We start from the raw sequence: 24133 nt of genomic DNA, 5'->3' as shown, positions 1-24133 counted from the left end.
AATCCCTTTGATTAGAAAATTCTTGCTCTCCCTTCCCTTTCTGACACAGCAGCCACACCATTAGCATGTCTTTTAAATGTGGTTGTTCTTTCCATTGGCTTTTGAAAAGAGTTAAATACAGTGCAACAGTTAATAAGAAAATGAGTTCATTACATTCTTATTCCTTCAGCTCTTGTTCACTTGCCTAGGTACTCTTCCATGCTGAAAAGACAGTATGAAGCAGAGGCCTATAAACTCATTATGCTAATGAAGTGATGAATGAAGTGCTCTTCAGCCTTTCTATTACTAGTAGCTAACTTCTAAAAACAAGTTTACAAACAGCATCGAACATAGAGAAACCTTGTTCCCTGATATTTCTTGTCTTGAGAAAGAAAAGAAATTGTTGTCATCCTTTGTTATGTTTTATTTTGTTTTGGGGAAAGCTGATGCTGAGTGATAGCACACATATTATTCCAACATTTACTTCCTTTTACCTTCCTCTTTCAGTATCCTAGTGTTCAAAATCAAGATGATTTATTGTACTGTGCTGTATTTTGAAAGGTTTTGAGGTTTTTTGTTTTGAATGGTTTTGAGAGGTTTCTATAATCACCTTAAGCAAAACTATGCTAACTAGCAGAAACAAGTAGTTCTAATGATACAAAGAGTTTGAGATCTGACAAGCTGTTCTTCAGTTGAACTTTTGACAACAGTAGTCATTGTCTTGCTCTTTTGCCAGTGTTATTTTTCTGTTTATATACAGTCTGTTCTTATGTCTTTTGATTTTTTTCTCTTACTTTTTCTTATTCTCCTCAAAAAAAAAAAAAAAAAAAAAAAAAAGTTGAAACAAAGGTGTACCCAAGTCCATTTCTACCAAGTCCATTTCTTTATTTTTTTAAGGTCTTCCTTCTTTTCCTTATTCTACTTAATTCTCTTTCCCCATTATCTATATTGTTTCTATCATATAGACATGTTTCTATATCTATAATGAGTTCAAAGAGTCTTTAATACAACAGGAATAATTGTACAATAATAATAATAACTACAAAAACAACAACAACAATAATAACCAGTTAACCAAGAGGTTAAAAGCAGGCTTTGATTCTCTGTACTTTACAGAAATGAATAAATAAATAAATAAATCCCCTGAAGGAAAATTTAGAAAGAGATGTCTTCATAGTTTATCAGAGATCATCCAGTACTGATACCTACGTCAGCAAAGTACTGCACAGATCGTTTTGTAATAAGCAGATCCGGGTGCTACAGAGCATCCTTGAACGATTTTCCCTTTCTCGTCCCTGAATTTTTGATTTAACTCGCTCATTGACTGTAAATGCATTCTTCCACCAGAGGGAGCCAAAATCTCTAAGTACGTAATCAAGACCCAAAACTGAAGTTTTCTGTTCAGTCCCAAATCAGCAGCTACTGCGATAAAGCTAAAAAATTTAATTCAGGAAAAAATAAAAAATAAAATATTGCAGGACGAACAGGAGGAAATTAAAATATACTGTTTTAGTCCTACTGCTACAAGTTTACCGGATTTTAAGTATAAAAACTTAAAGGCTAGCTTTTCAGCAACAAGTTATGTATTATAATCTTAGTACTTGTAAGGAAGTTACTTAATACCTAATCACCTCATGTATTAATTCATGTTCAGAACAGGACTGTCTCATTGTCACTTTTTTTTTGGTGACAGCTTAAATCACAACATACTCTAACTTTACAATGCATTGCTAATACTTGGCATTGGATATGCACATTTGAGACTCAGTTTCTCTGAGGACCCAAGCCAACGCAGGGATGTTGATTATGTGGAAAGCAAAAGCCACAACAAACTCAGTGTTAGAATAACTTCTTCCTCATTATGCTTTTACATTTGTTCGTTCAAAGAAATTTTGTACAGACCAAATGAAGAATTTTACCAGATCATCCATGCTAAAAATGTTGGTGCTGTGTTGCTACACAGTACATTTTGTAATAACTTGAAGGCAGTATTCACCAAGAAAAGGAATTCACAGAACCAAAATTTGCTTAGTGTCCATTAGCTTACAGCTAGAGAACATGGTATTCATTTCTAGTGTAACAAGGAGAATGCTGAACTTCACCTTTAGGCTAAATAATACTGATCTTTTACATCTTTTTGATGGTGCGAAGAACTTACAGAATCATAGAATCATTCAGGTTGGAAAAGACCTCTAAGATCATCTGGGCTAACTGTCCCCTTACCACAAATTTCATCAACTAAACTATGTCACTAAGCATCACATCCAAATTTGCCTTAAACTTAAAATTTGCCCAGGGCAACCCATTCCAATGCCTCACTACTCTTTCTGAGAAAAAATTTCCAACCTGAAATACACTTTTATGGGTGTATGAAAATTCCAATAGTGTTGCAATAATAAATTCAATTTGTATTTTGAAAAATTTTTCACATATAGGATGAAGGAAATGAATTTGAGGACTTTGGGGTTTCAGCTTGTCGTTGTTGTTGCTTGTTGTTTCTTCTTCTTCTTTTTTTTTTTTTTTTTTTAGTAACTTCAGTATACTAAAACATTTAAGTTATTAATAAAAATAAATTAATAAATTAAAATAAAATTAATAAACATGTATTTACTTTTCTCACCTATATAATCTTTATCCTTCTAAGAATATATAATGCAAAAGAGTTTTATTTTGTTACCCAGGTTGCCATGCTCTTCTGTTTCCTATTTAATTTTGGCTATTAACTATGGTGATATCTAGAACTAAGAACAGCTCAGATCAGCCAGAGTGTATACAGCACCACAAATTGCTCTGTCTTTAGATGATTTACCTTATGAAAGAGAAATAATGGCTATAAGAAAGAAGGAAAAAAGAAGGTAGAATCTCTTTCTCAGCTTGAGCTGAGCTAGTTCTCAACTGGTTAGTCTTGAAAGCAACACATCTTTCTTGTCTGTGAAGCAAGAATAAAGAAGGAAATTGCCATGCTGTGTTTCAGGGCTAATGTTAATTGCCCATATCAAGACATCTTTTAGGTGTTTCTTCCTACAGTGCTTTTTTTTTTCATATATTTTTTCCTTAAATGATATTTTCCTGCCATTCAATCTCTTTGTCTAGGAGGAAAATAATAATAATAGATTATTATTATAATAGATTAGAGAGAGGAAGAGAGAGAGAGAGAGAGAGAGAGAAGGAAAGACAATTGCCTTTTACCAGGGAAAAGTAACTCTTAAAGATTTGGTATTTCAACATGTAGACAGCACAGATAACTAAGATAGTTTAAATTAAGCTAGTTAAAATTCCTCAAAACTGAAAGTAGGCTTTGATGTCAAGATTGCACTGCATTTGTGCTCTGAACTTACAGTGACATCTCTGAAAAGTTTTGACATGATTTTCATCTGATTTCAATAAAAGCTTTAAATAAATTGGATCTAAAAATACAAATTTCCTAAAGATAACAGGAATTAATGCCAGGCCACATTTGTTTAAAATTTTATAAAGTCCAATTTTAATCATAACACAAACAAAACCAGAAAAGTAATTCATAATACTGACTTCAATACCAAAAATCCATTAAATTTTCAGATCAGGATGATGTTAGACTGCAAATCTATTATCAGCATCTTACACAATAAATAAATACTAGTTCCAGCTTCAGTTCCTCTTCTCTAAGGACTTGTGACAGTCATTCTGGCCTTTTCACTGTGTTAGTGAAGTTAACAGCACTCTAACTTCTTGGCTGTTTATACAAATTCCTTGTCTAGAATACCTCTGAGGCACACTAGGTAAAAGCTTTCTCTCCTCCATCATTCACCTCTGTACTGCAAAAGGCTCAGTATAAATGTAATGCAGTGGGAGATCATTTAAAAGGAAGCTGTCTCAGTGAAGCGTACAGAAACCGTAACTTACTTTGCATAACTGAATTGTGCTCGAAAGCACTGTAGAGTTCTAATAAAGCTCTGTGTGTACAGAAAATAGGAAGAAGCAACTAAGAAGTAAAGATGCTAAAATGGTCTAGTGTGTTTTATCATAATAATTAAATTACACATCACAGTCCAAAAACATCACTAGGGGATATATATATATACAGATATATATACTGGTACTGGCTCTGGCTGGGATGAACTTAACTTTCTTTTGGATTTGTGACTAAAACAGTGTTGATAACACACCAGTGCTTTGGCTATCACCAAGCAGTGTTTGCACAGCATCAAGGCTAGCTCTGTTTCTCACTCTGCCCCTCTAGGCAGAAGGTCAAGGCTGGGCAAGAGTCTGGAAGAAAGCACAGGAGGAGACAGAGCCAGGACAGGCAATCCTACCTGACCAAAGGGAAATTATATGCCATACAATGTCATGCTTAAGCAATAAAAACTGTGTTTTTGTTTTTGTTTTGAAAGTAACCATTGTTCAGAGAATGTCTGAGCATCAGTGCTGATTGGAGATGGTGGAGTTACTGCATTTATGTCACTTTTTGCCCCTCTGTTTTTCACTTACATCCTGTCTTTATGCAGACCCATAATTTTTTCTTACTTTTGCTTTTCTAAGTTTGTACCTTGTCCTGCTGGGAAGGAAGGACAGGGAAGGTGGGTGATTGCCCAGGTGCTTAGTTGTTAGCCATGGTGAATGCGTCTTTTTACACATTATCTATTTGTTTCCTATATGTGTGTGACTTCTGATATGTTTTACAACTGATGACAAGTTAATCCAAACAGCAAAAAAACATGTTTTTAACCATCTTGCTTATTCAATACAGAAAATGTCTTGCAGAATTTCCATTTCCTAGTGGTTTTGAGACACAGATACTTTAGACTTAGTAATATCAGGAATAAGTATTAGATTTGTGTGTGCATTTCAAGATAAAACAGAGGTTCAGCAGTGAACACTAGGAATGTGAAAACTATTCTTTAAAATATTATGCATTCACAGATCACTTGCTAAGACGGAAGTCAATACATCCCTTTTTTATTTTTACTGTTCTGTCAGAAGATCAACAGGTGGACATTAAAGCAACTCTACTCATAACTTTCATTATTTTAGCAAACATATATAAATAGTCCAGTATGTTTCACTTAAACCATGGTTTAAACTTTAGTTTAAAACTGCTTTGAGTAAAGCAGTACTGAAGAGCAGCCGTCAGCCTCCTGTAATTCTAAAGTCTTCAACCACATAAACACAGTTTGGCAGTAATTACAGAGGATTGCTTTCTAGCAAAAAAAAAAAAATGATCCATTCTGAAAATCCCCGAATCAGTTTCTTGTCCATAACCACAATCTAAGAAAGCCAAAACAGAAATTCTGTTTCACTGAAAATGCTATTGTTGAAACGTCAAATTGGTTGGAACACATGAAGTAAGATGAGGTTACTACAATGTGTGAAACAAAAGTTTGTTCTCTTATTTGTAGATACTGTTAATTGTCATAAATCTGACCCATTTCACTCTTAGACTAATCAAATAATAATGAGATAAATATATCTATATGAATAGGGCATAATAGCAAAACACTCATACAAGTTTGATGTGTTCCCCTCCAAAACAATTCCAAAGCATTTTGTGATAAGTCATATAATCAATTTACTTATATATTTGTATTACTATAAACAGCTCCTCAAAGTATGGGGACAAGCCCTAGTGTTTCTGTACACATTCTCTTCTCCTCTGGAACAGAAGAACAAAGAGAAGGGGAAAAAAAAAAAAAAAAAAAAAAAAAAAAAAAAAGAGAGAGAGAGAGAAACTAATGATGTGAATCTGTCTTCAAAACAGAGGCCCAGTCATCAGCTCATCTTGACCTAAAAACAAGGGAAGGCAAACTATGTGTGGCCATTGGAGGAAAAACCTTTTTGAGAGATAATGAATTAGAGAGAAACAGAGAGCAGAGAGGCTTTCTGTCCAATTTCCAGTTAGTGAAGAAAGTTAAATGCTCCTTCAGAATTAAACTTTGATACCCATATATAAAAACTTGTACAGAAATCTGTCTATTCTGGAGGTGTTAAGATATTGAAACATGGGTATTTTAGACTAGTAAGGAAACATTTTGAGAATTCGGTCTGAAATTTTAAGCTATAAAAACCAAAATTGTAACCAGCAGTTTCTGTGTCAAGTTTGTCATTTGACTGAGTCTAGGACAGTTGCAAGTAAGGCATCTTGCACATATATAGGCATTTCAACACCAGGAATTTTTTAATGATCCCCTTATACTATGTACAAATTGCTGTTGAAAAGCTAGTCTATTATTAAAAACTAATCTATTAGTCTGAATTTCTAGTTTCAGCCCCTGCCTCCTCCTCCCAATGGATCTCAAAATAATTCTTTCCTCCAAGTGAGTCCAAAGGTCTCTTCATTATGAGAAACCCATTCCTTGAATATACTTAGACCATAATTAAATTCCTTCATAACTTTTACTTTAAAGAAGCTAAATAAGTGGCTATTCCTAACTATTATTTCTAAAACTTCAAGTCATTTTAACATAATTTCTAATCCTCACTTTGTACTATTCTCTTGATGTGACTGAGGATCATAGAATCATAGAATCATGGAACACCCAGATTGGAAGGGACCCACAAAGATCATTAAGTCGGTGTTTCAGGAACCCTGAAATATGTGCAGAGTTTGCTTCAAAAAACACTCCTGGACAAAAGATGAAGGGAGTGCTGCTTTCCTTTCTGGCTGCTGTAGAAGCCACTAGTCTCACCTATAGTATGAGAAGACTGATGACCCCATCTGGCAATAATTAATCATCACTGAAATTAATCATCACATGCACACTTCTGACTTTGGCCCTTTGTTTGTCAGCTACCTAATAAAATGTCTACCTAATAAAGTATCTTCTTGAAAGACAAATTGTCATAAAAACCTATCCAAACTCCAATTAATGACATATTTTGTACTATTCCCTCCTATTAAAAAAATACATATTTTGACCATATGCTAAAGATAATCTCCCTGAAATTTGAACCACCTTCTCCATGTTCCAACAAATTAATAATGTACAGCAATATTATAAACATCAGTGAAAGTACCAACATCTGAAATTTAGAAGACTAAGAGCAAATAATTTGGTCAGGCATAGTAAGATTTATTATTATCCTCGACACACCATGTGAATACTTTAGAAATAATCCCCTAGTCCTTTGCAGACACCCCATGCAAATCTGTCACTGATTGGCTTTGTTAAAACTTCAGGAAGAACAGACCTCAAAAGTTAGAATTTGGTGCATCTTCTGCTTAAAGTCTGCATTAAGACAATTGTTTGTCAAAAAGTCAAAGAGTAAAGATTACTTCTAGGTTTTCAGTCAATTCATAACTATCTCCTTAAATAAAAGTTTCATTTTATCATTTATTTAAAGAATGTTGTCACTAAGTTGTCACTTAAATTAAATTAAATTGAAGTACAGTACTACAAACTTAAACATTTTCTTTTTTTTATACAGCTGAATACAATACAATACAATATCAGCCAATTTTGATAAATCCATACCTTGAATTCCATTCCCAGCTGAGCTTGTATTCTCATGTACACAGAACTATAAAGTTTTACATGAGGTTTTAATAAAAAAAAAAAAAAAAGAGGTTTAATTTCTTTGAATTTCTTATACAGTTCTTACAAGGTTGAAGGATTAATACTGTTTAACTGTGATGCAAAGTAACAAGGAGAAAGGAACGAAAGGTCATCTGTCACATTAGCAACTCTGTGTTTTCATTCAGCATTTAACTTAGCTCATAAATAAGTCTGATAAAGCCAAAGCTCTAGTTCATGTCTATTACCTTGTGTCTGGAAAGATCTCAATTCTGTGAACCTGCAGTAAGTATTCACAAGTCAGATCCATCCACTCTGTCAAAGTCTCATCAACAATAAATTTATGTATATGAAATTCCTGGAAGATTACGCAACATAGGGCAGAAGAGGCCATTCATAGCTCATGAAGCTGCTCAATGTGATTCATGCAACCTACCAAAGACAGTTAAATTTCCACTTTGATACAAACAGTATATGCAACGATTCTGAAGCTTTCATCAAGGCTTGTGCCTGCCCTACATATGCACCTGCTATACCCAGTAAATATTGAGCTACTTGATTAACAAACACTTTTAAAATGATACATAGGATAGTTGTTGATTACTAAAAAGAAAGAATTTTTAAGACGATTAATCTGTTCTTGCCTAATAAAAGGCTGCATTGTCTCAATACTAAATCAGTTCTGAAGGTCACATTATTCACATAATAAATTGCAAAGAAATCTTTGCAAGCTGTTATATTATTGTATTTTTATACCATCATTTTGATTTGCAATTAAAATGACAATGTTTTCAACATAGGCTGATATTTAATACAGAATTTCTAATATGGTGAAAACCATTTGCTCTCATTCCCCTTTTTTCAAATTTGCTTTCCTTCCTCCCAGCTCTTATATATATGCAGAGAGAGAGAAATAGGGAGGGAGGTGGGGAAAAAGGGGAGAGGTCAGGGGGAGGGGGGGGGGGAGAGAGAGAGAGAGAGAGGGAGAGAGAGAGAGAGGGAGGAAAAAAAAGGGTGGAGAAAGGGGGAGGGAGGGAGGGAGGGAGAGAAAATGTTTACCAGTGAAGCAGAATCATGCCAACTTAAGTGGCAGGAGCTAAAGAATGACACACTTGGGAAGTAAAAATAGATTAGAGTACAGAGGAGGGGGTTGGTGTTTATTTATCTTATACATCAACTTCTTCACATTTCTTCACATGAAAGAAATAAATGAATGATTCAGTAAAGCAATTTTCCTCATATTTTGCACAATTAAAAAAAAAAAAAAAAAAAGAAAAGAAAAGAAAAGAGAAAAAGAAAGAAAGAAAGGAAAAGAAAAAAGAAAAACATTTTGAAAAATTTCTGTAGGAAATGTAGTATGATATGTGTATTTTTAACAAGTCATTAGCAAGCAAGTACTAACTAACAAATCCAGAATGAGTGAGGCAAGAAGAAATTTTATAGGTGCTAATAAATGTGAAACTTCTTGCTGAGTCTGACCTTGATTTCCAACATTCATTAAAACTACACCTCTTTTAATCTAGGGTCATAAATGTTAAGATTTTTTTTATTTTCCTCAGATAGATACAGAGAGGTTCAAATTTTCATTGTTTCAATGGATTTTTTGATAGCTCTGTTTACATATACAAAGATTCTTAGTCCTCTAGACCCTCATTTATTACATGTACTTCACCAGTACTTAGTGTTTATTATTACTAAAGCAATACTTTCAAAAGACTGTATACTTCAGTTACAACAACAAAAGAACAAAGTTGAATATCTGATGGAGATTGTTTTTATTTTAGAGATTGCCAGAATACCTTTTGTCTAAGGCTTTCTTACTTGAGTTGCATACGATCATTCAGTCATAAGGTTAACCATAAGCAAGGCCTTTCACTATCACGTTTTTAAAAATGTATAATAGCAAGTACCAGCTATGTAGTTTACATTATTCCACTAGAAAAATGACTGCTTCAAACAAAATTGTTAACTTTGTTTTGGCACAGTTTTAAGTTTCAAATAATGCTTCAAAACATTATAATGATACTCCACCCAACACTGCATAACTTGTAAAGAATAAAAAGCATACAAAGACTTTTCATGTATAATTATTGATTTAATTTACACTGTTAATGCCAACAGCATTTTGACATATATCGTACTTTCCTATCATTGATCACAATTTTTACTAGTTTTCCTAACAGAAACATCATTTTCATAACATCATTCAGATAAAATCAAGCCTTCACACAACTTTGTAAACTCAAAATCAATATTTGATTTTGAAGAATATTTCTTCAATATTTGAAGAAGAGTTTTAAAACACAGAAATGCTGTCTAGCTGAAATTAGTTTCCAAGTAAATTTCTACTAAACAACCAGCTACCTCAACAAATTCAAAAGAAGGCTACCTAATAAAGAAACTTGTCTGCATTAGATAAGGCTGAGTTTTCATTTCAAAAAATCAATAATGAAAAATTTTTACTAATTCAATGAATCTACGTTTTGCTATTTTATTACTAACAATTGCATTTCATCTTGCACACACACAGAAGTGCAAGAATGCACTGAGTAGAAGTTTGCACAACAGATACACAATAATCAAGAATCCCTAAGTGAAGGATTATTATGTTTAATTTAACTACAGCTTCCCAAAGTGGAGCTGTTGCACAGTGGAATTTTTTTACCCCCATCTTCCCATCCCCACCAAAGAAAACAAAAAGCAACAGCAACTCCACTTCTGAATCAGATACAGAAAATAATTGAGTCAATATTTTAAGAGTCCATTGAGGATTCAAAATATAGATTTCCTATTTCTTCTGATGAATCTTACCTTTCCCTTTCTTACACAAAGAAATAATATCTATCTATCTATCTATCTATCTATCTATCTATCTATCTATCTATCTATCATTTATCTATCTATCTAATCTATTTCCTGTAGCTGTCTGCCTAGCATTCTTTCTTCCAAAAAGAAGAAACTATGTCATTTTTTGGTTCATTTTTGGAGAAGACAGGCTTTATAAATACAGAGAAGAACCAGAGTTAATATAATCTTTTGTAAGCAACTTCCAGCAATGTTCCCTTTTGCACCATATATCGAATTTAAAATCCTGGATCCTTTAAAGACATGAAAGAATTAATGTGCATTGAAGGAAGAAACATTCACCTTGAACAAAGGTGAACAAAGAAACATTCTTCTTGAACAAAGATACATGCTATTTCTCTCATTCAAAAGCTGTGCATAGGCTCCTAAGCTTTTTTAAGGTGCTAATAACAATAATAATAATACACTGCAAAAGCAAATACTGCCTAGAGGCATAATGACTTTAAGGCATATTTATTTAGATTTACACAAGCATTTGTAACAAAGCAGTTCAGTTCTTCAGTTTGCTTGTTATAAAACAGTATCTTCATTTTCCAACATCAGTATTCTTGTTTTGGAATGATAAGTTTTAAGAAGCTTTCTTAACCTCACATGATTCTGGTATACCAAGTTGAAAAGATAAAGCAGTTTTAAGATATGTGATTTTATAGATCATAAATGATTTATATGAGAAATCCTAAATTGCATCTTTCTGAAGGTGAATCTTTGCTGTCAACCACAGGACGTCTCATACCATCAACGAAACATAATCCACCTCTATTCTTGTACTCAAGAAAAACTTGCTTAATTGACAGATTAGTCTAAGACAGCTGTGTGATCTCAAGCAATTCACAATCACTATCTTGCCACTTTCATAAATACAACTCAGGAATTTTCTCATAGCTACAGAATGTACCAAAGCAAGAGACATGCACATATTTCTCTCTATATCTTGAAGTACTCTGTCTTCCCTACAAGTCTTAACATTTATCTCATTTTGGAACTCAGGGATAAAATTTAACAATATGCAGAATACGTAAATAGTTTTCTCCCCTTGAACATTTGCTGCCTTAATACTATAAAAATCAGCATATATTTTAAATGACTTATCAAGTTGCTCAGGATACCATATGAAATGAAACTGAAGATAACACTCATTTTAAATAGTCATAATTCTTAATATTGTCTAATTATCATTTACAGCCAAAAAGGAATAAATTTAAAAGCACTATTGCAATATTGGACTTATATTTCCTGGACTGTTATAACAGTAATTATCATTTTATTCTGATCTCAGAGGTTTTTTTTTTTCTTTTCTTCAATGAAGTTTAACATATCTACTTTGCCTACTGCAAATTCAATAGTACAATTCAATAGATTTTTTTAAGCAAACTTGGCATATAGAGAAGAGTCAGACCAGAATCTCTGTATTTAAAGTTTCTATGTACAGAAGCATGTGGTAGAACTCCTCATGTTCAAAAGTAACTTCTATCAATAATAAACAAATTGAGTGAACGTGTAAAGTGAGCTGTCTCATTTAAACTTAATTTCAGTTTTTATATTTGTAATAATGGTGACAAGCGTCATGATACTATATGCTGCAGATAAAGATCAGGGTAATCAACTAATTGGGTACTAATGGTTTAACATCAGGGAGTGGATTTTTAAAGAAAGTAGTTAGTAGTTCACGCATTTAGTCATATTACTATATTCTCTACCTCTTCAATGGAAATATATGTGTATATATTTACATGAAAATAACTTACTTTAATAACAATTATCCCAAAACTGTGGATATACTTCAGTGGAATTTCTAATATATATATTTGTCTATGAATTTCTCAACTAAAAAATAACATTTAGGATATCTGTATATACTTGAATCTGATATCTTCTAAATTTAATTTATCAGTTACTCTAAATGATTATGAGTGCTTACAGACATATTCACATATTGAAATGACACAACACTGCTGCTTTACCCAGTATGGACAGGAATGTCTAGTATCTGCATTACTGAAAGCTCTCAATTCAAAAACATGTAACAGACAAATGTACAAATCAATATAAAAGTATTAATTTCCTGTGATACTTCTCTTTAAAAAACATATCTTCTTGTTTACTAAACTTAATTAAGTCAAGTCATATGCAAGATTAAGTGATCTTAGACAACCACTATGGCTTCACCAAGGTCAAATAGTAACTGACCGATGTGGTGGCCTTCTGTGATGGAGTGACTGCATTAGTTAACAAGGGAATACCAAACAAAGTAATCTACCTGGACTTCTGTAAGGCCTTTGACATGGTCCAACATGACATCCTGATCTCCAAAATGGAAAGATGCAGATTTAATAGGTGGACCATGCAGTAGATAAGGAATAGGCTTGAAGGTCACACCCAGAGAGTGGTGGTCAATGGCTCTATGTCCAGGTGGAGGCCAGTGACGAGTGATGTCCTTTAAGGGTCTGTCCTGGGACCAGTACTATTTAGTATCTTTATCAACAATATAGACATTGGGATCAAATGCACCTTCAGCAAATTTGCAGATGACACCTATCTGAGAGGTGCAGTTGATACAACAGAAGGACATCCAAAGGGACCTGGACAAGCTTGAGAAGTGAGCCCACAAGAACTGCATGAGGTTCAACAACGCCAAATGTAAGGTGCTGCACCTGAGTTGGGGCAATCACAGACATAAAGACGGACTGGGAGACAAATTCATTGAGAGCAGCCCTGCAGAGAAAGATTTGGGAGTTCTAGTGGATGAAAGGCTTGACATGAGCCAGCAGTGCTTGCAGCCCAAAAGACTAACTGCATCCTGGGCTGCATCAACAGAGGGGTGGCCAGCAGGTCGAGGGAGGTGATTGTCTCCCTCTATTCTGTCCTTGTGAGGCCCCATTTGGAGTGGTGCCCCCAGGTCTGGGGCCCCCAGCAGAAGAAGGATGTAGATCTGTTAGAACAGGTCCAGAGAAGGGCCACAAATTTGATCAGTGGGCTGGAGCACTTCTCCTATGAAGAAAAGCTGAGAACTGGGGCTGTTTAGCCTAAAGAGAAGTCTCCAGGGTGACCTTATGTCAGCTTTTCAATACTTAAAGTTGTCTTATAAAAAAGAAGGAGGAAGACTCTTTTCTTGGGTAAATAATGATAGGACAATGGGGAATGGTCTTAAAGTAAAAGAAAGGAGATTTAGATTAGATGTTAGGAGGATTTTTCTCACTCAGAGGGCTGTGAGGCACTGGAACAAGTTGCCGAGAGAGGTTGTATATGCTCCAGCCATGGAGCTGTTCAAGACCAGGTTGTATGAGGCCTTGGCCAAGCTGATCTAATGGGTGGCCTCCCTGCCTATGGCAGGGGGCTTGGGACTAGACGATCTTTAAGGTCCATTCCAACTGGGGGTTGGGAGGAGATGATCTTTAAGGTCCCTTTCAAACAGAGCCATTCTATGAATCTGTGATTCTATGACGTCTCTATGATGTATAACAATGCTTTTACTTCCATTTTATATCTGGAGACCCATACTGCAGAAAGTTGGATAAGATGTCCAGTATTTGCAAGCCTAATTTGAAAAACCCAGGATCTGATCTGTCAGCACCTGAACACATTAATTTAGTCTTGTTGTTTGAATATCATGCTATAAACAAGCACAAGTCCAGCCTTACAAAGGTATACGTTAAACCTTGCAGGGTCCCCTGCTGCCTTCTCTTTCGGGAAGGGTTTAATCACTGTTCAAATTTCAAACAGTGATTCTTATTCAGGTTTGAAACAGACTGAAAACCTTTTGCCAGATTCCTCCAAACCTTACATGCCTTAAGAAAGGACATGAAGTTCTGTCAGTTTTTGAGGGGCAAGTTGTTCCCAAACTCCTTTGGAACAGAGCACTGCTTGTGTTTACAGCCAGCTCCATACCTCCTGCTTTCTGCTTCTGCGCAGGTTTTTCTCTTTTACACAAGTGCAGTGTTATAACAGCACAGCTTCCTGCAGCACAATACAGAGTTCTTATTTCCAGTCATTGGATCCCTCAAAGTCTTGCCACACAGCTAGCAATTTACTAGGACTTCCTCAGGAAATGGAAGAGCATCTCACAAAATTACTTTGTTAGGGCCGTGAAAAGAGAAAGGTAATTGCTAAATCCCCATTGCATAACCTACATCTTGAAAACACATAACTCATGTCCCTCCGCAGGGCAAAAATCAGCCCTGTCGTATCTCTTGAGCTGTGCTTGGCAGAACTATCTAGAACTGGAAAAAGGACTATGCATTCCCTTGGAGGTGCAGGAGTGCAGCTATCACCTGGGTGAATACGCGTTGTCAACCACCAGAAAAAATTCAGTTCCAGGGTGCTGGAGCACTAGCTCTCCAGCAGCCTGAGCAGCTGAAGTTGGGGTTCAAGGTGAAACCTTTCTGAATTTCCAGAGTTCTGGTTACTGTGAAAGAGACCTTAGTGTATTGGGTCTACATGACAACGCGTCAGCAGCTGGGGCAACATGCAGGTCTCCTCTGGAAGGCAAGGCTGGGCCTGCCTTCTTCTGCATGCAGACAGTTCCAGCTGGCTCCCATGGTCCTGCCACAGGGCAAGGCTGGGCCCAGCAGCCAAAACGGTGGCACCTCAAGGAGGTGGATTTAAGAAAGGGTAAAAAATGCTGCACATTAGTTTGAGGAATGAGGGGAGAGGGAAGTTGAGAAACAGCCCTGTAAACACCAAAGCTAGAGGAGGTCAGAGGAGAAAAAGGGGGAAGAGGCACTCCATGGTGGAGCAGAGTTCCCCCTACAGCCTGTGGAGACACCATGGCAGAGCAGTTATCCACACTGACACATGTGGAGGGCACACAATGGAGCAGGGTTATCTTGAAAGAACATGAATGACCAATGCTTGTGCTGGCCTTGTATGGGCTGCTGTAGGGAAAGTTACCCAGCCAGACCCAGTAGAACTATATCCCATGGGAGGCCACAGGCTAGAACAGAGGGAAGAATGTGAGGAGGAAGGAGCAGCAGAGGGGACCTGTTATGAATTGAGCCCCCCTTCCCAATCCCCTCTGGGCTACTTGGGTTGGGAGGGTGAGGTAGAGGAATTGAGGACTGAAGTTGAGTGAGAGGGTGAGGGGAAGGTGTTCAGGTGTTGGCTTTTTCATTTGTTTTTTTTTTTTGTTTTGTTTGTGGCATTGCTTCTCACCATCCAACTCTTTTCTAATTGGCAACAAATTGTATTATTTTTCCCCAGATCAATTATCTTTTTCTTGTGGTGGTATTAAGTTACCTCCCCATCTTTATCTCTGTGCATGAGCTTATCTTACTTTCTCCCCATCCTGCTGTGGGGAAGGGGAACACACAGAGCAGCTGCATGGTTGCTCTAGTGAGAAAATTATATTATTTTACTATGAAAGAGGCATAACATTCCACATTTTGGCTGATTACAGTAGGTGTACCAATGTAATATATTAGTTTGTTAAGACTGTTGAATAAGAGTCACCTTCCTGTAACTGAGTGGAATGTCCAATCATCTGCATTTGTAAATGTTTGTAGTGTAAACTCTATCAGTCTGGGATTTGATTAGGGGTGGTTTGTGACTGAAATAGCTATGAAAACAAAAGTTCCAGGTACAAATACAGTGTTTAAAATAATGCCATATACATAGTGGCTTTACATCTCTTAACTTCCACTGAATTGCAACATGTAAGTCTACAGTGACACATTACAAAGAACAGACATTTTGTCCATAAGGTCATGTAATGATAGCATTTATCAAATAAGGAACAGGTTCCCAGTAACACGTGGTCACAGAGAAGGGCCTGTCATGCAGAAAATATCCTCTGTTAGGAGTTCACCAATCAGAAGTGTATATTCCCTGAAAGTTGCCCAGTTTTTTGCTGTGGCACACGTGATCTGACACATTCATCTTGTCAATACTCTACCAAACAGGCTAAATGTGGGAGGGGTGATTCTAAAAAAAAAAAAAAAAAAAAATGAAAAAGGGGACAGATGAACAAGACCTGTATGTTGTTTGTGCAGCATACCCTGAAGAATTAAATCTAAACTAGAAATAGTATAACAGCTCTCTAAAACAGCCTAACAGCCTTACAATAATTTAAGTCTACATGTAAGAGTTGACAGTTTGGGATTGTTCAAAGAATGTTTTAAGTAACTTCAGACTTAAATTTTCAGGTGGGCTTTGTAAGCAGACTGTATAGAATGTCCTTGAAAGACTGAGTAGCTTCTTTTCAGTGCTTTACTGGAACTTCTAGTACTGTTTTCTATGTATTTTATTTTATTTTAATTTTTATTTTATTTTATTTTATTTTATTTTATTTTATTTTATTTTATTTTATTTTATTTTATTTTATTTTATTTATCTTATTTTATTTTATGTATATATACAAGTGCATTGTCTCAATTTACTTTTCCATTCCTCACCTTCTTTTGCAATAACTTTGAAGATCAGCTAGCAAGTTCAGCCAAATCTATCAAAAGTGCTGAGGCTCTGAATATATAGTCTGGAATTTTAAAGAGAAATCTAAAAGAATGCTTCTCCTTAGGAAAAGAGCTGTAGTTTGAGCTCATCTGGTATTTGGCAAAGCCTAATCTGCTGCCTCTTGCTTTCCTCTTCCTCACCTCACATTCTCAGGACAGTTAGCAGACATGACCACAAACCTGAGTTTTTGAAGACTGAGGAAGGTCGGGGAACATAACAGAGATTGTGATGGTGATATACAGGATACAGGTTTGCAGAAACAAAGTTCTCAGCTGTTCCCAAAACATTCTCCCCCCAACCCCGCTTATTTGAATTATTCAGAGACTGCCAGGTACAGGCTGAACATGTAACAAAGCTAGCTAATCTCACTCTGTAAACAATAAAAGGATATTTATTAGCTGTTGTGGTTATGGCTGGGTCTGCTCATGTCATCATGTTTTCTTTTCTAAAAATAACCAGCTCTGATTTTACATTCAAAGCCCGTATGATTTTAAAACCAACATGCTCTTTTGAATTGAGATACTGATTTGCAAATCAATAGGTGAGAATCAAAATAGCTGTATCACACCTTGGAGCTGTATTATGTTTTGGATGCTGCTGCTGAACCCATACACTTTTTTTTTCTGCATAACTGAAGCACTCAATAAACATTGCAAGAAAACACGACCTGTCTGGAAGGAAAAATAATGTGACAAATGGAGACATACTCTGAAGATGCTCCTGTTGCTCAGCAATGGCTTGCCACCCACACTGGAATTGCTCTGGAGTACAGCAACAGGAAACATAATCACAGCACTTGTACAGCTGCAGATGAGGAATTACCAGGCTGTTTACAGTGATGATTATCACATGCAAATTAGAGTAGCCTCAGTAAGGCTTGGAGCTTTCAATAGTCTGAAGTCATTCTTATCTAGCTGACTGTTGCTTCCCACCCTTCTTCAGCTTCTCTTGATTCCTTTGATCTAGGTCAAAAACTAGATATGCCAATGGCAAACTTATTAATCTTTAAATTATGAACTAATTTTCATCTAAAATTAGAATGAGAAAGTAAATTTAGAACACAAGAAAATTAGTTAAGTGTGGATTGTATTGTTTTAGAAAATGGCACAATTTGAAAACAAATAACATTAGATCTTCAAATTGTGAGTTAATATACTGGTGATATATTGGTCCATTTATAGAATTTCACTGTTACTTACCTACCTATGATCTTGATAACTAATATCAAGAAACAATGTATTTGGCTTCAGTATTAAATAGTACACCAGAAAGTCTACTAATTGAAGCAAAGGCTAATTTGAGCATACATCTTTACAGGGGCTTGTTCATTTCACCTGAGCATTTGCAGTATTTATTTTGTCCTTTAAAAGTTTTCTTTAACTTTAATTCACTATACACATGCATAATAATATACAACAATAAACCAGAACTCGGTAGAAATTTTTGTTAGAGCAGGTACAAACCAGAAGCCATACATAATGCCCTTCCCCTTCCAGACACACAAAAACTATATGAAACTTCCAGACACACAGAAACTATATGAAACTAAAGACTGGCAGTATCATTGCAGAATGATATCATCATAGAATCTCTACAAAATACTATCAAGAAAAACAGTCTTTTTTTTTTTTTTTTTTTTTTTTTCATTATCAGATTCTAAACCTAAATGAACAAAAACTCTTGAACTGCCTGATGACAAGATCCTCTTCTTCTCAGTATGAAAGTTCCTTGTTTATTTTGAATATCCTCTGGAAGAATTAGTATGATCAGTCTGAATTTAAAGAAAAAAAAAAAAAAGTATATATATATATAAGAATATAGCCATGTTTAAGACTATCACCTGACAATTATTTATACAAAGACTACTTATGACTTGAAGGATTATCACTGTAAGTTTTTTCTTCAGGCCAGGATTCTAGACTTATTCAAATAAAGTGCTTATTGTGATGAAATAAATCTTCAGGATTTCATTCCTTTCTGCTAGTCCAAAATATAGTTTAAAAGTGCCTAGTCTCTGCAGAAAGTAGTCATAGCTTTATCTTTGTTTTGAAAATACCAAGGGTGTCTAAGATTGAGGAGGATGAGAGACAATTACTTCAGTTCCAGTTTATACTTTGTCTAGCTAAGCATCAAGGTTAGGCTTATAAGGCAGTCAAGGTCTACACACTTCATCTGCTTTTAGAGAGAGTTAATCGCTCCAGTGAGTCAACAGTAATTTAGGAGCAGACCAAACTAAAAAGCAGTAAAAAGAAAAGTGTGAACTTTTCTCAACTGTCCTGGTGGATGCTAACTTTGAAGCTTCCTTATAGACACTGAAATTCCAATGCTATTATTACTACTTTGATCTGTTCAGCAAAATATTCAGCCAATACATTGATCCAATGTTGCTGTTCAGTAACTTATAAATAATCATTTACCTTAAACTGATGCACCTATATGTAAGGGATAGCAAAAATAATTTAAGAAGTTTATAAATATATTATTCAAAAACCTACACTTAGTTGGCCAGATTTAGCCATTTTGATTATCTAGCCAGTAGGATTCTGTTATGATTTCTTCCATATTTCCAGTTTCCCTGCTCTGTAATTAACAAATCTGCATGCATTTGAAGTATTTACAGGATAATGACATTTAAGCCTAACAAAAACTTGTATATTACTATAATGTAAGTAGACATGAAAATGTTTAGAAATTAATATTTCTAATCAGCTGTTTGTGAAGAGCTAAGTGAGTAGCAGATGCAAACTAAACTTTTCTAGCAGGAGTAATTTACAAGTGACCCACAGGCCAAACTTTTAAGAAATTTAGACTAGATTTTCCTCCTATAAACAAGAAGTGATTTTGTTTTTTCAACTTTTTGAAACAGAGAAACACTATCGAATCCTATTCTTTGTTCTTACTGATTTTACTTTGATAGATCCCATAGCAATTTTTATAAAAACAGGTATTTTTGTCACCTTTGTTTTCTACTAAACCTTAGTCACTCTAATCCTCAGCATTGTGCAGTTGGCTGGTTGATGAGGCCCAAGTAGGGGAGGTGAGGTAAGTGAGAAGAGGTTTTGAGTGTGGTGAATGAAAAAGCTAGGAGGAGGGAAGGAACAGGCAAGAAAGCTGTAGTAGTTAAGTGGCAGGATGATGATTTTTTTACCAATATCATTGGATGATTAATTATTATTGAGGATCTCATAGTAAACATTTTAAATGTAGAAGGAAGAATATAAAATTAAGTGAAGTAACAGGGATAACAAGTGAAAAGCAGGCAAATTAGGCTATCCCTGCTCTGCATGTAAGCTCTACTAAACTCTACTTTTTTTCGTTTTTTTTTTTTTTTTTTTTTTTTTTTCCTCCTATAGTTTTGTGGTATTTGAGCTTTTCAGGAAATGTTTTAGAATTAATTGAAGAGTGAAAGGATTAAAATTGAAGCACTAAGTAGGACAGGGAAGTTGTTTAGAAAGCAAATAAGAAAGAGGATACAAAACACTAAGTATGTAATTAAGTACCAAGTTAAACATTGAGGATATTTCATGTGTATATCTTACATCACTAAAGACTGATAGACGCAGTACTTAAGGCTTCACAGATTTAAAATGGAAAGAGTTATTTGCTCAGAAGAACTATATGTTAAAAACAAAACAATGAAGATTTTTTTTTCTTTAATGTAAAGATACCGCAATAAACTTTAGTCCCCACTACTAGTGTGTGTGGGGTGGGGAGTTAAGATGAATGACCTGAAAATGTAGTCATTGAAATGGATTGTATTAAATACTTAGCAGTGCACCTAACTTGGATTGTGTATTGATTATATTGTTTACAAGCACAAATACAGTTTGAGAATAGCCAGAGGTTAGCAGTAGTTAAATCAGTGACACTTTAGGCATGATATTCTTACCTACATCTTGGAGGCATGCTTAGATGCCAGAAACCTGTAATACACAGTCAGGAAAAAAAAAAAAAAAAAAAAAAAAAAAAAAAAAAAAAAAAAGGCAGCTTATTCCCATAGGTTTTAGCTTTCCTGTCATAATAAAAAGCTTCATGCAACTGTCCTTAGAACATTGTGTGTCACGTGTATTTGTTGCCTGATACAGACTAGAAGATATGTTTAACAGAAGTCAATATTACTTATGGTGTGAAAAGCTGCTGAGATAGGAAGGTCGTGCATACTTTATTGTGCCATCTGGGCAAGAAGGAGTTGACGGAGTTGTAATACAAACAAATTCTAAGGTGAAAGAGAAATCCATTTCTCTCAGCGGGTGTGGAGAAAAATCTCCTGGTTGTTGTGGCAATTTCTAATCACTGTAAATCACAATTGCTGCTGATATATTACACATGGATCATTGCATGTGCAGCTGTGTGGTGACCAAGTTCAGAAAGTCAAAATGTCCAGAAAGCAATTATTTTTTAATGGGGTTAATCTCTGAATGGCATGGAAAAAGAGAGGATGGGATCACAGCAGCTCTAACTCTAGTTCATTTAAACCATTGTGAAACCATACCTTGGTTCCAAGGAAAGCCAGGATGTCAATTTCTCATGTACCTTAGAAGTACTCTTTGAACCAAAAGGCTTGCTTTAGCTAGAGATTGTTGAGGAGGTGAGCAGGGTATGTGACTTCATGAATTGTAATGCAAGCTACAGAAAACTGAGAAATTCTACTGAAAGGATTTAGGTGAAGGAAGCTAGGAAGCTAGGAAGCCTATTACGCAAAACATGAAGCAAAATGGAGACTTCTAGGTTCTGTAATTAGGAGTCTGATTAATGTCTTGCTGAAACAGAAATTTGTTCTGCTTGAATCTTAATCTTGCCTAGTATTGCAGTGATACCAGGTGAAGTTAGAAGATATGAGGCACTTTCATTTCATAAACACAAATGAAAGGGTATGTGCAAGTACACATCCTAGAGAACTGCACATGTGTAAAAGGCATAGGAAATGGAGATTATCTCCTCAGTTGCAAAGTGTAGACTAGGATTTCTAAGTGTTGTGTTCAATAAACAATTTCTATTAGTGAAAGCACAGGTTAGTTTGACAGAAAGCAGGAAGACTTCTCACAGTTCTAATTAAAATACAGAACTGTTCAAACAAGCTAAAGATTGATTCTCATTTGAAAGGATGTAGGTTTAAACTTATTAATTTGAATGCTATAACTGCTGGTGTTGAACTCCTGGTAATAAAAGGACAGTTTATAGCACACTCTCCAATAGTAACAGATTATGGTAAAGACTACATGTAAATGCCTTGCAGGCAAATAGGTATTCGTGGCAGCTGCAAGTATGTGCATTATTGCTTAATTAGTCTAAAACAGTATTGTCCACTCCAGAACCTTTTAGCAACCACAGGGCAGCTCTCCATGACATCTGGTATGCTGGGCTGGATTTAACTGTAAAGCTGGTAGAGGTGCTGTGAACCTGTAAATGCACCAGAAATAGGATGTTACAATCCTGACAGTACTGTTGGTAGAATTCATTAGCATTCACACCGTTTATTAATTTCTGCTAATACTCATTCTATCATATTTTCAGTGTTACTTTTGATAGCTAAAATAAACTATTGCAAATGCAATTAATTTACGTACAGTCAGATCTTCTTATTGTGTAGTTAATCTCAAAGAGTACGCCCATCTTCTTAATGAAACGAAGGCCCAAAGCACACAGAGAATGCCAGAAAACTGTGCATGTATTAAAAATTTTTGCTGATTCAGGGTATTATCCTTCAAGGGAAACTGTGCATGTGCAGTGTGATCAATGACATCTAAATGTAGGATCTGTCACCAGAGGGACTCTAACCATTCAAAAGAAAAATTAGTAGTTGTCATGTGAAATGGGAAAATTCATTAAAACGTAAATAAATAAATACAACCAAACAAAAAACAAACAAAATAATAAATAAATAAACTTGGACATTCGGCCTTGACTTTTAACCTGAAAGAAGAGAGCTTTCTTTGTTAACTCCTGTACTAATGACTAAAGCAACATATGGACTCATGGGAATAGTACTTGACTTTCACTTATCAACAGGAGTTGATTAGAATCACAGCATCATTGCATATCCTGAGTTGGAAGGAACCCACAAGAGTCATTGAGTCCAACTACACACAAAACCACCCCAAAATCAAACCATATGCCTGAGAGTGTTGTCAAATGCTTCTTGAACTCTGGCAGGCTCAGTGCCATGACCACTGCCCTGGGCAGCCTGTCCCACTGCCTGACCACCCTCTGTGTGCAGAACTTTTCCCTATCCCTCAGCCTGACCCCCTCCTCTCCCAGCTCCATGCCGTTCGCTCAGGTCCTGTCGCTGTCCCCAGAGAGCAGAGCTCAGCGCCTGCCCCTCTGCTCCCCTGGTGAGGGAGCTGCAGGCCGCCGTGAGGCCTCCCCTCAGCCTGCTCTGCTCGGGGCTGAGCAAACCAAGGGACCTCAGCTGCTCCTCATATGTCTTTTCCTCTAGGGAACATTACTGTTGTTGACAGATTAAAAATCAACATATATCAAAATGAATTTATGCACACAACTCTAAACAGCAGCCTGGGAAGATATTTTTTAACTGAATAAAACTATTTTCTTTACGTGGCTTCTTACAAATGAGTAAGAAGGAAGGGAAATGAAGAAAAGAGAAGGATGAAAAAGAAAGACTATCTCTGTGAGTAATTAGGATCTTGAAGAGAGGAAGTTGGAAGCAAAAATAGAGGAATTTGACTAACATCTGCCCCCTTTAACGATGTTTAGGTTTTTAGATAGTTAATAAGAATTGAGTGCATTCTGTAGCTAAGCAACTAGAATTGCTGGAATGTATTTGATGTTCTCTTTTGTTTTGTTCCCCTACATCCTTTCTTACCTGAGCACTTTTAATATATCTCCAGCTAGGCAATGTGTAGCAGTTTGTATGGCAGATTCTGTAAACGGAAAGGGATGCTAAATTCATGTATTCCTTTTACGTCTGTTTAGGTGTGGTTTCATTATTAGAGGTTTTACTGATTCTGTGGATCATATTGATATCATACAGGCAAGTTATCTATTTATGTATCTATACTGACCTACAAAAGTTTTGCAACCAGCTCTAAGGACACCCTCTGAAAACTATTATGACTATTGTTCATCACCTATATATGATTCAGATTATTCATCAGTGTAAGCCACATAAGTTGTGTACCTAACACATAGCATGTTTCAAAATTCTTATCAATTTTGTCCTATCTCCTGCTTGCTGCAGGTAACTGCTTTATTCCAGAATTTCTGTGTAAGGTCTGTAACTGCCGGTTGAACAAAGTTGATATGGTTTTCTATGGTTTTCCTTAAAATTAACAAATCCAGAAAAGTAATAAAAATCCTTCAACTATTAGGATTAGAATCATCCTTGCTAAAGGTTT

The sequence above is a fragment of the Aythya marila genome (genome assembly GCF_965140915.1).
Source record: "Aythya marila genome assembly, chromosome: Z".
NCBI lineage: Eukaryota > Metazoa > Chordata > Aves > Anseriformes > Anatidae > Aythya > Aythya marila.
This window is presented reverse-complemented; position numbering follows the sequence as displayed.